A 17,485-nucleotide genomic window follows, 5' to 3' on the forward strand; every position below is an offset into this window, starting at 1 on the left:
TGAGTCTTTGACCTTGATATTTATGCATTGTTTTATCCTGGGGCTACACTCTTATTTGTAACTCCTTAAGGAGTATTCCAATTGAGTGTTAGTCCAAAAACTCTCTCAGAACCCTTCTAAGTCTCTACTCCAGTTGGTGACCGAGTTATAGCTAGAGGGGTATATAGAAATTGCCCTATCACAATCTATCAAAGAGTCACCTCAGTAGATCTTGTAGAGTTAAAAATGGTAGACTTTGATGTCATTGTGTACATGGATTGGTTAAATTCATGTTATGTCTCAGTCGATTGTAGAACTAGGATTATTCGTTTTAAGTTTCCAAATGAACCAATCATAGAGTGGAAGGGTAGTAGCTTAGGGCCTATGGGCCGATTAATTTCTTGTCTTAAGGCTAGAAAGATAATATCTAAGGGTTATCTCTATCATCTAGTTCGGGTTAAGGATTCTAGCTTTGAACCCTAACTCTTGAGTCAGTTCCAGTGGTCAATGAGTTTCCAGAAGATCTTTCAAGAGTCCGTCCCGCTAAGAAAATCGACTTTCATATTGATATTCTTCCAAATACCCAGCCTATGTATATTCCTCCTAACATAATGGCTTTAACATAGCTTGAGGAATTGAAAGATCAGTTGAAAGACCTTTTATATAAAGGCTTGATTAGACCTAGTATTTCACCATATGTTGCACCAGTGTTGTTCGTAAAAGAATAAAGATAGTTCTCTCAGAATGTGCATTGACTATAGAGAGTTAAACAAGGTCACAATCAAGAATAAGTATCTCATCCCCACGATTAATAGCTTGTTTGACCAACTTCAGGGTGCTAGCAATTTCTTAATGATAGACCTCAGATCAATTTATATTAAGTCAGAGTCAGATTTAGTTACATTCTGATAACAACCTTCAAAAGTCGGTATGGTCATTATGAATTTGTATTTATGTTGTTTGAACTAATAAATGCTCCTACAACTTTCATGGATTTGATGAACAGAGTGTTCAAACAGTATTTGGACTTGTTTATTATTGTCATTATTGATGATATCCTCGTTTACTCTAGGAATGAGGAAGAACATACGAGTCATCTGAAATTTGTTCTGCAAATTCTCAAAGATCGACTATTATTCGCTATGTTTAGCAAATGTGAGTTCTGCTTGCAATCAGTTACTTTCCTTGGTCACATTATATCTAGCAAGGGGATGTGAGTTGATTAGTAAAAGATAGAAGCAGTGAAACAATGGACCAAACCTACCTCTTCTACAGATATCAAAAGTTTCTTAGGTCTAGCGAGTTATTACAGAAGTTTTGTGGAAGGATTTTCATCCACAGACTCACCATTGACTAGGTTGACTCAAAAAATGGTCAAGTTTCAATTGTAAGATGATTATGAGAAAAACTTTCCAGAATTGAAAACTAGATTCACTACAGCTTCTATCTTGACTATACCAGAAGGTTCATAGGGTTGTGTGATCTACTGTGAGGCAACCAGAGTTGGCCTAGGTTTTGTGTTGATACAGAGAGATAAGGTTATATCTTATTCTTCTCGACAGTTTAAGGTTCATGAAAAGAACTACCAACTCATGACCTCGAGCTTGTAGAAGTAGTGTTTGCTCTCAAGATCTGGAGATACTACTTGTTTGGTGTTCATGTAGATGTGTTCACTGACCATAAGAGCCTTCAATATATGTTCATTTAGAAAGAGTTGAATATTTGCCAGAGGAGATGGCTTGAGTTCTTTAAGGATTATAATGTGAGTGTGCATTAATATCCTGGTAAAGGCAAACATAGTGGCGGATGCTCTTAGCAGATTATCTATGGGTAGTGTATCCCATGTTGAGGAAGAAAGGAAGAAACTAGTGAAGGATGTTCACATGCTTGCTCGCTTGGGAGTTCGACTTATTAGCATATCAGACAGTTGTATAACTGTTCAGAATAGGGTAGAATCTTCTTTAGTAGTGGAGGTTAACGAAAAGCAAGAAAGTGATCCAATATTGCATGAACATAAGGGTGCAGTTCATAATCAGAGAGTGGAGGTTTTCTTCCAAGGGGAAGATGGTGTACTTTGCTACTAGGGTAGATTGTGTTTTCCTTATGTGGGTGAGTTGAGATAGCATATTCTTGCAGAAGCCCATAATTCCAGATATTCTATTCATCTAGGTGCCACTAAAATGAACCGGAATTTGCGAGAAGTCTATTGGTGGAATAACATGAAGATGGATATAGAAGATTTTGTGAGTAAGTGCCCCAATTGCCTGAAAGTCAAGGTAGATCATTAGAAACCGGGGGGTATGACTCAAGATATCGACATTCCTACTTATAAGTGGGAAGTTATAAATATGGATTTCATCAAAGGGTTACCTTGTACTCGCAGACAACATGACTCCATTTGGGTAATAGTTCATAGGATTACTAAGTTTTCTTGCATTTTGGCGGTCAAGACTAAAGATTTGGTGGAGGACTATGCCAAGCATTACATTAATAAAATTATGAGGTTATGTGGGCCTCCTTTATCTATTATCTCAAATAGAGGTACTCAATTTACTTCTCATTTTTTAGAAGTCATTTTAGAAAGGTCTTGGTACTCAGGTTAACTAATAGCACAACATTAATTTCATCCACAGACGGATAAACAAGCAGAGCGTACCATTCAAACCTAAAGAATATGTTGAGAGCTTGTGTGATCAATTTCAAGGGTAGTTTGGATGATCACCTTCCTCTTATTGAGTTTGCCTACAACAATAGCTACTATTCCAGCATTCAAATGGCCCCTTATGAGGCACTATATGGGCGTAGATGTAGATCTAATGTTGGTTGGTTTGAACTAGGTGAAGCAGCTTTGATAAGGTCAGAGCCAGTCCTTTATGCTATAAAGAAAGTGGAATTCATTTGACATAGACTTAAGAGAGCCTAGAGTCAACTAAAAGCTTATTCAAGTGTAAAGAGAAAGGAACTAGAGTTCCAAGTTGATGATTGGGTTTTATTGAAAGTGTAACCTATAAAGGGGGTGATGAGATTTGGCAAGAAATGGAAGCTCAGTCGTACAAGATCTTGAAACGGTTTTGCAAGGTTGCATATGAGTTAGAGTTTCCAACAAAACTAGCAGCAGTGCATCCAGTCTTCCACATCTCGCTAGTGAAGAGGTGTGTGGGTGATCCACCCTCTGTAGTACCATTAGAGAGTGTGGCGGTGAAAGATAGTCTTTCTTATGAGGACGTACTAGTTGAGATTCTTGACCTTCAAGTTATAAGGTTGAGAAAGAAAGATGTTGCTTCAGCCAAGGTTCTGTTGAGGCGTCAGTCCGTAGAGGGAGCTACTTAGGAAGCAGTAGCAGTCATGAAAGTCAAGCATCCTCACATCTTTCCTTCCAATTTCGCTCCACCTTGAGGTAATAGTTCCTCTTCAGTTTTATGAATTTCAGAACCCTAGCTATGTATTTATTTGGTTCTTGAATTACACATGCTAAGTCATATATTTTAGTTACTTCAGATATACATGCCTCAGTTATTAATGTATCATTATCAGATTAATTGTTGCATTCTCAGTTTGCATGTTCAGCTTTGAGCTATCTAGTATTTACAGAAATTCACTCATTATATGTTAATCACTTAATTCATTGGAGTAGAATAATACCACGTTGGACTAGTGTTCAGCGTACCCAAATAGTCCCAGAACTACTAGCTAAGTAGGTTGTAAGTCCCCTCTATGAGCATCAGTTTAGTGATCACGCTAGCATGCCTTTATACCTCTAGCAAGGTATATTGAGTCCTCTTGATAGGGACCCGTATACATCGGACTCCACATTTAGATCATGTTATTTTAATATCGCTTATTAGTATCTCCCACAGTTCACTTAGACTTTATTGCATTGACCATATTTAATATCAGTTAGTATTCAATCTCAACATGTTATAAATTTGGTCATGCATCTAGTTTGCTGAGCATTTAGTATATCATGTTCATAATATTATGCTTTATTTTTGTGCTTGCTGAGTTATGTTTTATATCAATTTTACTCTATTTTACATGATAAGTACCTTTCAAGTGTTGACACATATGTGTACTACATCTTCTCTTGATGTAGGTTCAGTTTCTCAGCATGCAGATCACGTTTAGATCTATTCTCGATCTCAAGTTTAGTAGAATCAGTGGTGAGTCCTCATTCTCCGAGAACAATAGTCATGAATCTCTTTTCAATATTTAGTCCTTTAGTTTCAATTTTGCTAGACTTATTTGGGTCTGTCCCAGCATTTCTAGTCAAATCTATTTTCAAACATAGTTAGCTTCAGCTTAGTATTGAGTTAATATGTTCTTTGTATTAAACTCATCCGTTTCAAGTATCTCAGTTATAGTATATAGGTATTTTCCCATCTTTTCATTTTATTTATGATTTAGCTTCCGCATCATTTTACTATCTTTAGCATGTTCATGATCATGCCAGCAGGGTTAGCTTGGGATCACTTGTTGTCCTAGGTCCCGTGCCTATATCTTGGGGGTAGCTCGGGGCGTGACACTAAAATCATACAAAAATTCATGTCGCTAAAGCTTACAACTTAAATTTCTAAAATCCCACAAAAAATTAAGTTCTCTAAAATTCACAACTTAAAGTTCTAAATTCTACAATAATTCAAGATTACTGATGTGTCACAACCTAAAGTTCAAAAATCCTACAAAAAGAATTTCAAGTTCTCTGAAGTTTAAAACTTAAAGTTCTAAAATTCTACAATAATTTAAGATTTATAAGCTCACAAACTTATAAAGTTTTAAAATCCTATAAAGTTCAATTTCTCTAAAGTTAACAAATTTAGATTCTAAAATCCTACAATAATTCAAGATTTCTAAAGTTTACAACCTAATGCTCATAAAACCTACAAAAATTCAAGTTCTCTAAAGTTGACAACTTAAAGTTCTAAAATCTCACAAAAATTCAAGTTCTCTAAAATTCACAACTTAAAGTTCTAAAATTCTACAATAATTCAATATTACTAACGTTTCACAACCTAAAGTTTTAAAATCCTACTAAAAGAAAAACAAGTTCTCTAAGCTCACAACTTAAAGTTCTAAAATCCTACAATTATTCAAGATTTCTAACGCTCACAACCTTATGAAGTTCTAAAATAGTTATACATAAACTTCAAACTCAAAACTTCGTTGGTTATATTCAAATTATAAGTTCAAGTTCAATAACATAAGTCAAGTTCAATCTAATTGCTAAACTTAGTTGTATATAAACTTCTAATGCAAGGATTAGCTATATTCAATTTTTAAATTTCAAGTTCAAGTTCTAATTAAATTCAAGTTCATATAATCTCCAAAATTAGTTATATAAAAAAATTTAAGCCAAGAATAATTAGTTATATTCAAGTTCTAATTAAGTTTAACTACTTAAAGTTCTAATTAAAATAATCATATATCCAATTTCTAAAATTAGTTATACATAAAATTCAAACTCAAGAATAATTGGTTTTGTTCAAATTTGAAGTTCAAGTTCTAAATCTAGCTTCGATTCATCTAACTTCAAATTAACAGTTCACTAACTAACAATCCATCAAATTAAAAAAAATCCAATTCACAAGTAATAAAATCAAAAATCTTAATCATTCACTAAGTAACAATCAAACTACTACTAAATTTTTTTTAAAAAACTATATAATTCACTAACTAACTAACAATCTATCAAACTATTACTAAAACAAAAGATAAAAAAACCCTAAAGCATTCACTAACTTACAATCAATGATTCAAACTAACATCAATAAAACACAAATTCAATACATTAATTAACAAATCAAATCTAAATCAAATTGAAAAAATTTAAAAATAATTTCATGAAAGTCTAACCTTAAATTAAAGGAGAAAAAGACAATGAAGAAACAATGGAGCAGTCGGGGTCGTCGTCGGCAGCGATAACAGCAGCGTCGTTGGAAGCGACGATGGCGGCAGCAGCAGACCATGGCGCCGCAAATTATAGAGAGAAGGAAGAGAAAAGGAAAAATAGGGAAATTTCGAGTCTGGTCTCAAAGAAAATTTAAAAAGCGACGGACAACGTCTCTTTGTCCGTCACTTTTTTAAAAGTAGTTGACCAAAATTTTAATAAAAATGTGACGAACTAAGAGATGTCATCCATCTCTGTATTAAATAAAATTATTCAATTAAAATTAATTAAAAGCGACGGACGGTGTGGTTAATTTTTAATTTATAAATAATTATTTTTCGTAAAAATTGACGGACTGCGTCGATAATTATATAAAATAATTAATTAATTATATATATATATATATATATATATATATATATATATATATATATATAGTGCAAAATCCAAAAAAAAAGTGACGGTCTATGAGATGTTGTCTGTCATTTTTTGTAAAATAATTTTTTTATTAAAAAACGACGAACGGTGTGGCGATTTGCATCACTTTTTAGAGCGATGTCGGCCGTCGCTTTTTGACAATTTTTTAGTATTGGTAGTAACTATGGGTCCCACCTACGGCCTTAGGAAGTCTTACGTGCCGTAGATGCAAAGTCGTAGAGTTGTGTTATGTTTTTTTGAAAAAATTAAGTTTCTAAAGTTTGACCTATGAGTATCCAAGATGAGTCATAGGATTTTGGAGAATCCAAAGAAGTGATTTAGACTTGGTAAAATTTTGGACTTGAAGTTGGAGTCTGTGAAGAGGTCTACGGACTGTAGAATGAACGATAATCATAGATTGGTTTTGTGGAAAGTGGAAGGAATTTTAGATTTCTAAAATTGGTTCTATGGTTGACCGTACGGTAGTAGATCCAAACCGTATGATCAGTTATCCATGAGTTATTCTTAAGGGTATTTGAGTCTTTTTTCCATGCATTTAATACCTATACTATGCCGTTTTTCAACTCCTAATTCTACTCAAGTCCTTTTGTTCCCTTAAACCCCCGAATCTCATTCAAATTCATCATCCCCAAATTCTTTTAAGCTTCAAGGAGAAAATATTGGGTTCAAACTTCAAATCTCATCCTCTAAGTCCCAAAGGATTTCTAAGATTTCAATTCAGTTTAACCTAAAGTGTCACGGCGCAACGTACTCCCAGGGGTAACATAGCGTATAAGACCCCGAGAGGTCTTATACAAACCACTTATCTTTCATATAATAAGAAATAGTAAGAAGAATCAAAAAGAAAATCTCAATAGACCAAAGTTTCATAAAGCGCGTAAAACAAAATTCTAAACACTTGTCTCATTAGCCATTGAGTACATTAGAATGAAATTCGGTCTAGCTCATTCATCATGTCCAAAACTTAAAGTAAGAAAGAAAACTGGAAATAATGAAAATCTCTCCTCGAAGCATGAGGACTCAACAAAGCTCGGAATATCTCAAATCAACCTCTAGCCATGAAACTTAGAATCCTGATTGGCGGACACTATATTTGGGGAAATATAGGCAAGAGTATGTGTTAGTATAAAATAAGTATCAAGTATTATAGCAATGCATGTATATAAATATTTAAATCATAGTAAAATGGGACATTTTCATGAACATGCAATGATCAAGACAAAATTTAAAATTTGAGAGTTTGGAAACGTAAGTCATAAAACATGATAAATGCAAGTAAATATCATCTTGAAACATACTTGCGATACTTCTTTAAGTAACCTTGGTTCATCATAACTTTACTTGTTGTGGAAAGTAGTTTTAACCAACATATAAGAACATGTGAGCTAGAGACATGGAATTCAGTGTCTACCCACACCGAAAAAAGGCGCCCTACTTGTCATGGTAAGGACCATGAAATTCTAGCTATTGTGGATCCACTAGCTAATGAATCCTATGTTAGCACGTAGTTCTAGGACATGGGTAATCGCCAATTGTCCACTCAATTCTAAGCTTAACTTCCACGAAATAGTTCTTAATCCTATTCATCATAGCTCATGAAGGAACATGGGTAATCGCCTATTGTCCTTCCATCATATGACATGGGTAATCGCCTCTTGTCTTTTAATTAGAGAGCATGCTGAATCGCCTCTTTCCTCATCATTAGAATAGATTCTTCGCATTGGTTCATTTTAGGTGAGAAAAGTTTTCAACCCTTTGAAACCTTATAATGTGAGAAAATCCTTCACAATTCATGATTTCATATATATATATATATATATATATATATATATATATATATGAGAAATTCTTTTAATAACACAACAACATTATTGATTTCACTCTGAAAATATCCTTAAAACATATAAATCAATTTCATAAGAACATGCATAATCACATTATTCACCTTTCAAGGTTCAAACCTACTTACAATCATCAACATCTAGAAAACGTGGATTAGGCATGAGTTCATAGAATTCATAATAAATTCATGTAATTCTATCAATTCATGCTTTATTTTATATAACCTTCTTTCATAATCCAAGAACCTATATCATATGATCTCAACTTGGGAAACATGGGATCGTGGGAAATCACTATAAATACATGAGATTAACTCAATTTATGCATAAAATATCATCAACCCATAAATTAAATGAACAATTTGGAGAACCCATAACATAGAAGAAAACACTAACTAAATTTGGGAATTCTAACTTTGAAAATAGGAGAATTTGGAAACTCCATTAGTAAAAGGAATCCATAGATGAAAAATATCATACCTCAATAACAATCTCTTAACTTCAGTGGAGGAATTGATAATTGGCTTGCAAACCCTACATTGGACCCATCTTTTTTACTAAGTTTATAGAGAGAGAAATATTTTGGAGAGGAAGAACTCAATTTCTTTTGACGAATTTAAGAGAATGAATTGAATGGGTAAGTTTTGGATTTAAAATAACTTAATAGGGGTCTTATACATAGAAAAAATGACATAGTATCAAGATAAAATAATTAGGAAAAGGCCCAACTACATTAACTCATAGTTGATGTGAACCTCCAGATGGAGGCCCGTCTAGGTTTCCACGAGCCATCTACAACCCCCCTCCCTCCATGGTCTTCTATCCCTTCATAAGTCATCTAGGGGATCATGGGAAGGGTTAGCCTTGGAATAGCTATTGCCTCCCCTTTATGGGCAGCACCACAAGTCGTAATGGCCACCATGAGTCGTCTAGGTTCTCGTGGGAGGGAAGCCCATTTTTGTTTAAGCACCGGAAGTCCCCAAAAGTCGTGGTGCCCTTTACACCCCATTTCATAGGTCAGTCATGGATCTGTGACATTCCACTTGGCCCTTTCTTTGCTAGGCATTTAACTTCCAGGGGTGTTACATAGACTGCTTAGGGCTTCATGTGATTTCCATGGGTCTTATTTAATTTTGTGTTTATTTTTCAATTTCAATTTTCCCATGCATAATTTCATTTCAATTACATGTGTTTTGAACTAATTTTATATAGACTCATGTATTATTCATGATTTTACTAAGAATCAATGAATATATGAATATGATTTATAATAATGCATAATTTATGATGTAAAAGATGTTTATGATCTAAGGTTGCTTTTAAGATACATATAAAAACAATTGTGAAAGATTTTCTCACATATTAAGGAATCATGATTGGTGAATGTTATTTCACATATGCAGGATTCATGATAAAAAGAGCTATTCTATAATGAATTTATTTTTTGAACTGGTATGTTGATTATTATTGCCAATCATAATGTAATACTTTGATAATTGACTTAATTTTTTCCGTTGAGATTTAACTAGCACCGAGAGATCTTGAGGTGGAGCCTCAAATATGGTATGCTATTGTATCATTCTCTAGTTCCAAACTATATGTCCTTGTATAATAGTCATAAATGACCTAGCTAGCGAATCCGTGAATAGTATATTAATGAATTGATATATACAGAGTTCTACCTTGGCAAGTACATTCTTCCTTCTTGGCTTTGGAGTTACATCAGATTCCATATCATAACTATCATGTTCTATTGTCGGTTAGAGCTAATATCCCACAAAATGAACTAAGTTTCTCTTAAAGGTTTTTTGAAGCTTTCACTATGTTTTAGTATGCATTGACCATGTTCATGATTTATGATTCTTCCTAAAAAGGCTTTTCAGATGTTTTACCTTGTCAAGACTATAATTAGACTTTCGTTTTTATGTCAAACTCTTTTTTTATATGAGACATATTGCTTAAACTTTCTGGTATCTTCTATTTTCTATTATGTTATGTTGTATGTATATCAAGTGTCTTGTGTAGTACTTCTCAGGGTCTTATACACCATGTCACATATAGGGTGCATTTTGGACTGTGACAAATTGTAAGCTCAAGTATTATGGAATTGATGGATTATAGTTACTTCTGGAACTTGTTATAATCTAGAGGGGGTAATGTGTACTCATAATAGGGGTATAGTATTGGACCCTTGATGTGTGTGCGGGGGGGTGTGGGTGTGTGGGTGTGGGTGTGTGGGGTGGGTGTGTGTATGTGTCTATGTCTGTGTGTGTGTGTGTCTATGTTTGTGTGTGTGTGTACGCGCGCGCACGTGTGTAAGTGTGTGTACGCGCGCGCGGGTGTGTGCGTGTGTGAGCGTATGTGCGTGTGTGAGCATTTGTGCATGTGCGTGTGCGTGCGTTTGTGTGTGTGTGTGTGCGCGCGCATGTGTGCATGTGTGCGTGTGTGTGCGTGTGATCGTGTGTGTGTGTGTAAGCGTTTGTGTGTGTGCGCGTGTGTTTGTGTGTGCGTGTGTTTGTGTCTGTGTGTGTGCGTGCGCGCGCGTAAGTACATAAGTGTGTGTGTGTGTGTGCGTACGTGCGTGAGTGCGTGCGTAAGTGTGTACGTGCGTGAGTGTGTGCGTAAGTGTGTGTGTGTGTGTAAGTGTGTGCGTGTGTGTGTGCGTGCGTGAATGCGTGCGTAAATGTGTGCATAAGTGCGTGTGTGTGTGTGTTTTTACTACCTATTAGTATCACTTGTGTGTGTTTTTACTACCTATTAGTATCACTTCTGTAACGCACACTGTGGAAACTAAATGGAAGGTTGAGATGATGGTTTTGGATGGTAAGTAGTGGGCATTGACAATGGGTGATAATTGTAGCTGAAATCGTGATGGTGGGTGGTGGGTGATGGGTGAAAGTAGATGAAGTAGTTGTGTCATATTTGTGGAAATTCTTAAATAGATGTCTTAATGATATTAAAACTTGATTATTTATCTTAATCATTCAAATTTGTTCAGACTTATGAAGTTATTGTAAAAATAAACACACAATATTTAAGATTTGAATGATCTAACATTTAGACCTTGAACACAGATAAAGTTAATGGCTAACATTTGAATGATAAATATTAACCTTTATTTAAGCGCAAACAAATAAGATCATTATTGACAAAGCCAAAGTCAATATCAATGGAGCAAGAGACTTATAACAACAAAGAAAATTTTAAATTTTACTTTGACAACTTTGTATACAACCCACCTAGAATTGAAAAAAAAATCGTAATTCTTTACTATATACTTCCTTTGTCTCAATTTATATGATACTTTTTATGTTTTGAGAGTCAAACAGTTTAAGTTTGACCAGAAATTTGCGCATGAAATCTTTAATTTTTTGAAAAAATAAAATTTATATATCTATAAACTAGGTAAAAATTAATATGAGTCACACTAATTGATAATTCAAAACTATGAAAAATTTACTGTCAAAGTTAAACTTGTTTGACTCTTAAAATCTGAAAAATGACATATAAAATTAGGTGGAAGTAGTAGCAAACTATAAGTTTTTCATTATATAAATTATTGTGCGCATATTTTTTACGAAACATCAATGATTCTTCTCTTATTGAGTAAGTCAATTAAAACAATTTTTGATACAAGAAACAAACACCCAATATCCATAGTCATATTCTTGTTTCTGTCACAATCTCAAACGTGAAAGAATAAATAAAGAATAGTATAGAAAATTTTCTCATTGTACTTTTGAATAAAAAAAATTATACAATTAGATTGTATTTATACAAATAAGATGACAACTAATGTTAAACCCTATAAAGAATGTTTTCAAGATCAAATGGAAAAGGAAATAATATCAATAGAATATTTATATGACAAAATTTAAAAAAGAAAAAAGAATATATCCATATCTCCTATGTGCAGAATATATGAAAATAAATTCAACAAAATGACAGTTAGCAACCTCACGGTTTTGATTTTCAAGTATAACAAAAACATGGGAATAATGTTCAATATAAAGCTCAAAAAATGAAAGATCCTGAAGATGATTATGATAGAATATATGTCTTCACTTAACAAGTAATGGACCAGGTCCCTTACTACACTGATGAATGAAACCAGAAACTTAAATACAGTAAAATCAACACGATGATTTTACGTGGAAACCTCCTTGCTTAAGGGAGTAAAACCACGACCTGTCTCACAGGATTTTCAATCATTTTCACTAATCTTCAAAAGCAAAAGTAAAACACGATTACAAAAAAAGTGAGAAAAAGTTTTTAATCTCACGTTTAAGAAACAGTCCCTATTGCTTAACAAGCCTAAGTAGAAAACAATCTACCCACTAAGCTATCCCACTTGGACAACCTAGACTTTTAACACTACACAACGATTCCTTTATAGATTCAGGAGCTTACAGTTTAAGAACAAGAGAATGTATTCCTAAACAACTACACGAAAAGCTCCAGAGATTGCTGTTGTTCTTGGAATAATTCTGCCTTTTCTTGGTAGTAGCCTTTGCAAGAGTTTTTGAAAAGTTTTTATCAAGTTGCAAAAACTACCAAAGATGTTTAGGAAAGTGTCTTTTATATGGACAAGTCACTTTCCCTAAACTCTTTGCCATTGTTGGAGAAGTCTCACTTTCTGACGCCATCGGGAAGTGTGCATCTACTTTCTGTACCGTCTCCAGCTGCAGTCAACAGGCTCGTCACCGTTAGAGCCTGGTACCTCTACTAGGTCCCTAGGTTTATTTCATCTGCAACACTCAAGGAAGAAACCTGGTACCCTTACAAGGTCCCTAAGTTTGTCAAATCATAAAAACTACAAATAACATTTTCTCCCATTTTGATGATGACAAACAATGATCTCAGATCTTCTCCAACTTTGTTCCCCCTTGCTATATTCCCCCTTACTGTATATTCCCCCTCACTGTATTCCCCCACATGAATAATCATTTAGCTACTTACAGTTTTACTTCCCCCTTTTGGCATCATGAAAAAGATATGCATTAAACCAATGATGTCAACAGAAATACTGAACAGGATCAAAGCTAAAGAGAAATCAATCAGTAAGGGAAAAGCATGTGCAATAGAAGATAAGCAGAATAGCAAAGGAATAAATTAACCAGCATGCCATCATAACATTAATACATTAAAAACAAACTGAATATCCATCAACATAATGATAAGCCACACACAAAAAAGGATGACACAGGGGATGATTGTTTAGCAGGCTAGGAAGAGGGGGGGATGAGACAGGGACAGTATGACAAGAGTGAGTCGTGCATTGGCAGCATCATTATCTTTGATAGCCTTTTCCTGCAAGGAAGTTATCTTCGCCTTCAACTCAGCATTCTCTCTCTCCAGATCTTGTACCACTGAAGATCCAGGTCCCTCACTCTGTGCAGTAGGAAGTTCTGCTTTGAGTATAGCAATCTCTGCCTCTTTACCACTTAACCGCACAGTGAGCTCCGCAACCTCGTGCTTAAGCTGATCCTAATCTTCGATAAGTTGAGCCATTTTGCTCTTTGGATAGCCTCTTCCTACAATGCACTCACACTCAACCAAAGTACTCTCGGAGATAGTCTGCTTAACCGTCCCAACTTTTCCAACACTGAGAGGAATTTGAAAATGCTTGAATACCTCCATGAAAAAGTATCCGTAACCCATTCCGTGAACACCTTTCCTCTCAATGACAGTTTTGTGGATATGCTCGAGCATTAGACCAGGGAGGTTCAGGGATTCGAAGCTACACAACATCTCCATCACAAACAAATCAGCGGCAGTTGCTACTGTACTCTTTTCAATGCGAGGAAGGAGAACTTTGTTGATGAACTCAAAGACCAACTGGTACTCACTCTTCATGATTTTCTTATAAATCCCAGCAACCATGGTTGTGGGTGTCTTAGAAATCACTGAAGCAAACTCAGAAGAGCAACTTCTGCCCAGTAAAGACCGGGTCCCCTCTCTAAGCACCCTGAGAATTTTGCTCAACACACCCTCATCTAAACATACAACAATGTCATTTACCCGTGTGAGGATGCTCCCATCGTCCTTGAATTGAATATTATAGTAAAATTCACGCACTTCTTCTTCATGAAGGATGGGGGATTTCCTGTTGAACAAGTGTAACCAAGATTGGATCTTTACCATATCGTGAAGAGAATCCATGCCAGGAAGAGTTATGATTCCCATATCAAAAATTCTTCCTGCCAAGACGGCTTGGTTTCTCAGGCTGTCAACAACTTCCTTCATGTTGACACCTTCATCTCTCCTGGCTTGGGTACCAGGTCCCTGTGACCTCTTCCGTTTTCCCTCAGAACTCTTCTTTTTTGATTTTGTGTTTTCAACCTTCTTTGAAACCTTTCCCTTTTTCTTCTCAGGCCTTTTCTTCATAGTTTTCTTTTTCTCTTCCTCACCAGACAACTCAACCACATTGGTCTCGGGCATTTTGAAATTTGATACCTTGAAGGTTCTGGCACTTCTAACTGCAGCAGTAAAACGTGCACTGGCCTTCAAGGCATCAGCCATCATCTTTTGAGCAGCAGACCTAGTAGTAGGTCTTATCCTTGGGGCCTCTTGTACTACCTTATCCTTCCCTTTTCTAGATATTTCCCCTTCTCTTCGCTCAACCTTCCATTTTAAAGGTTCCTCCTCACTTTCAGAGTCAGAGGAGGAAGAAGAAGGGTACCTTTCTATATCAAGAGTTTTATCAAAGATGGGCTGAGTGTTTCTTACCTCTTCCCTCTGTAAGACCTCAGTTTACTCCGTCTGCTTCTTCCCTTATCATAGCCAAGCTCTCAATCACCAACTCTTCACTTGCTGCCAATATATTGGACTCAGATGCCTTATGCTTAGGCAAATATCCTTCAAAGAGATTGTCAGGCAACATATCTTGAAACGGACTAGGTCCAGTAGGCACACAAGAACTGTTTAGATCTATGCCATAGAAAGGGTTATCAGGTGTGTCTTGTTGAGAACTGGAAGGGGGATTGGGTTTGGCCTGTACAGTTGTCGGAGAATAGAAAGCAAGAGGCTCAATTTCGCTAAGAGCATCTACCATCTGTTTAGAGGAAGATGAAGGAGAAGACATGTTTTAACACAAGAAAATGGTTTTGTTGAACAGAGAAAAGAAGAAGAAGAAAAAAATTTTGCCTTCTCTTTTTGATTTTGCTAAAACACTTCGTGAAACAAGAAAAATGTTAAAGGACAGATGTGGATTTCAAAAGAAGTAAATGGGTTTTTAAAAAGGAGTGAAAAGGTGTCAGGTCCGTGATTGGATGTGTCGTTTGAGAGAGAACAATGGGACAAACGGTCAGAGTGACCGACGACTGACACGTGGCGTTATCAACGGTCATATTTTTCAGTTTCAATTTAATGTATAAATGCTAACCTGGACAGGCACCAGGTACTATAGCACAGTTAAATCTCATTCCTCAGTTTTTCTAGTTGCTTCCTTGCTGAGCAGGTCCTTACTGAGAGTATACCTACAAAAGGTACAAAAAAGATCTTTGTTCAGATATATAAATATTCACACAAAGGATACCTGCACTTCAATTTTATCCATCAAGGGAATTCAACTGTTGGAAGCTAAAACCATCACTTGGAGATCAACATGCCCAACTTCAACCGATTTCTCTCAAATTGATCCTTGCTGAGAGCTTTGGTGAAGATGTCTGCAATTTGCTCCTCTGTTGGACAATATGTGAGCACAATATTTCCCTTCTCAACATTATATCTCAAAAAGTGATATCTAACATCAATATGCTTTGTTCTCTTATGATGGACTTGATTCTTTCCCATACTCACACCACTAGTATTGTCACACATAAGAGGAATTGCTTTGATGTGAATCCCAAAATCTTGTAGGTGTTGCCTGATCCACAACAACTGTGAACAGCACACTGCAGCTACATACTCAGCTTCAGCAGTTGAAAGAGCAACAAAGTTCTGCTTCTTGGTTCCCCAAGAGATAAGTGATGATCCAAGGAAATGAGCTATTCCAAAGGTACTCTTCTTGTCAACTTGATAACCAGCAAAATCAGCATCTGCAAAACCAACCAGATCAAAAGTGTCACCTGCTGGGTAGAAGAGAACCAGGTCCCCTGTTTTCTTTAAGTATCTGAGAATACGTTTTGCAGCCTTCAAGTGTGAATCAAGAGGACATGCTTGAAACCTGGCACACATTCCAACACTATAAACAATATCAGGTCTGCTAGCAGTCAGATATAACAAGGATCCAATGATTCCCCTGTACATTGTCTGATTTATAAGAGGATCAGATTCCTCTACTATCATCTTGGAATTTGTTCCCATAGAAGTATCAATAGGTTTAGAGTCAAACATATTGAATTTCTTCAGTATCTCCTTAATGTACTTCTCCTGACATATTGAAATCCCATTTGATGATTGCTTGATTTGCAGACCTAGGAAGAATGTCAATTCACCCATCATGCTCATTTCAAACTCCTTTCCCATCAATGATGAGAATTCTTCACACAAATGTTCTGAAGTAGCTCCAAAAATTATGTCATCCACATAAACTTGAATGATAAGCAATTCTTGTTCTCTTTTTAATAAGAAAAAAGCATTGTCTATCTTGCCTCTTTTGAAACCATTCATCAGCAGAAACTTTGACAGTCGTTCATACCATGCTCTTGGAACCTGCTTTAGACCATACAGTGCCTTATTCAATATAAACACATGATCTGGTAGCTCTGCATCTTCAAAACCAGGAGGTTGCTTGACGAACACCTCCTCTTTGAGATCTCCATTCAGAAATGCGCTCTTCACATCCATTTGATACAGCTTGAACCCCATGAATGCAGCAAAAGCTATTAAAATTCTAATAGCCTCCATTCTGGCAACAGGTGCAAAAGTCTCATCATAGTCTATTCCCTCTTCTTGATTATATCCTTGCACCACCAACCTGGATCTATTTCTAGTAATCACTCCATTTTTATCAAGCTTGTGTATGAAAGCCCATCTAGTTCATATTACTGTTCTGCCTTCAGGTCGAGGAACCAGGTACCATACCTTGCTTCTTTCAAACTGATGAAGTTCTTCTTGCATAGAATTGATCCAGTCTGCATCACCTAATGCTTCTTTCACATTCTTGGGCTCAAAGGATGATATGAATGCTGAGAATGCAACTAGATTCCTTGTTTTTGATCTAGTATGAATTCCAGAATTCAAAGGAGAAATGAGATTATCAAGAAGATGTGATGAACTATGCTTCCATCCTGATCTTGGAGCAGACTGATTGAGTTGGTCAGCATTTTCTTCTTCATCAAGAGTGACATCATTTTCAGGGGAGTATGATGTACTCTGGCTGGAATTTTGAGTAGTACTG

The sequence above is a fragment of the Solanum lycopersicum genome, chromosome 1 (assembly GCF_036512215.1).
Source record: "Solanum lycopersicum chromosome 1, SLM_r2.1".
In the NCBI taxonomy this organism is placed as follows: Eukaryota; Viridiplantae; Streptophyta; class Magnoliopsida; order Solanales; family Solanaceae; genus Solanum; species Solanum lycopersicum.